At 30.8% G+C, this 1,380-nt stretch overlaps 1 non-coding gene across 1 annotated transcript; it reads right to left on the bottom strand.

Moving 5' to 3' along the window:
* Positions 1-470: 470 nt before the first annotated feature.
* On the bottom strand, positions 471-542 carry Trnad-guc. Its single transcript has one exon. It is a non-coding gene; the product is annotated as a tRNA-Asp (tRNA).
* Between the last annotated feature and the right edge of the window lie 838 nt (positions 543-1,380).

The following is a 1,380-nucleotide window of genomic DNA, read 5'->3' as shown; positions in this document are numbered from 1 at the left end:
ACAAAAACCGAGCAGATATCGTACTACAGGCATTGTATATCTCACAATGAGATTTGGGCCATTGGAACGTCGAAAGCAGGGTTCTTAATTAATAATTTCATATGTAAGTACTTATATATTTGTGTACATTCATTTAGCTTGCACTGTAGCGATCAGGCCATTTTTGCTTGATTTTTGTTTCTTAATTGTTTAAGAAAAATTGGAACAAAAAAAAAAACACAAATGTAGGTATATGTATTTCTGACAAATGGACCAAAATGTCGACAAAATTTCCAGCGTTATTGTTGCTTCTACATATGCTATTCTTTACAATATTTGTTGCAAGTCCCAACCATGTAAAGCCTTGAAGATATACATATGTACATATGTATATAATATAAAAAACTTCATGGTTTTTGAAATAGACAACCTGCTCACCTTTTTCCGCTGCCTTTAAAAAAATAAAAAAAAAAAAATCTTCTACCTCTTCTCTCCCCGACGGGGAATTGAACCCCGGTCTCCCGCGTGACAGGCGGGGATACTAACCACTATACTATCGAGGATGTTGTTTGTGTCGTGTCCAAATACTTTTTGGTGCCAAGGCTCACCCATTTAACGCAAGTTCAGATCGCTATCTATTTTTAGACTATACGGCTAGCAATACAAGAACAAAAACCACTAAAAGTTTAATGTAGATAATTAAGTCTCTAGTTTTTTTTTTTAATATTTTCCCTGAAAAATAATTCAATATATATTAAGTTGTTTTAATTTTAGCAGCAATAAGCTTCGAATTTGATAGCACAATTTCATTATCTATACATCTTTAACACCCAGGAGATTGCAAAGTGATGCTTAATTATTATAACGCCTATTTGATTTATTGTTCAATAAATTTGCAATTTGTCTTTTGCTTAAGCTTTTACCCGATATCGATTACATATCGATACTAGCAAACTCGATAACAATTTCATGGTTGTATGACACTGCAATTCGATAATTATCTTACTGCACTAAAAATATGGAATACAATTCAAATTTCTTATATGCTTACAATAATAATGCATTTCGTCCAGAAACAATTATTGTGGGACTGCTTCAGGATATCGTAGGTCGTAGATCACGATAAATATGTACCATATACATACGTATAATACGACTTTCAAAAGCAGAAAATTATTACTTTATTTTTAGTTAAATATATCAAACAAAATAAAATTTATCACATGCTACCGTGAATGACTATTTGTAGTATAGTATTAGAAGCAGTTTCCTTTTTATCTTTTGAGATAAAATCTAAAAAGAGCAAAGCCTTAGATATAATTGTTAATAATCGAAAATCTCAACAAATTATGTTAGAATTAGAAACTTGAAATATTTGTTGGATAAAGAAGAAAAAACAAT

This window comes from Drosophila willistoni, assembly GCF_018902025.1.
Source record: "Drosophila willistoni isolate 14030-0811.24 chromosome 2R unlocalized genomic scaffold, UCI_dwil_1.1 Seg167, whole genome shotgun sequence".
Taxonomy (NCBI): Eukaryota; Metazoa; Arthropoda; class Insecta; order Diptera; family Drosophilidae; genus Drosophila; species Drosophila willistoni.
Note: the sequence above shows the minus strand (reverse complement) of the source record. Positions and strands in the feature narration are given on the sequence as shown.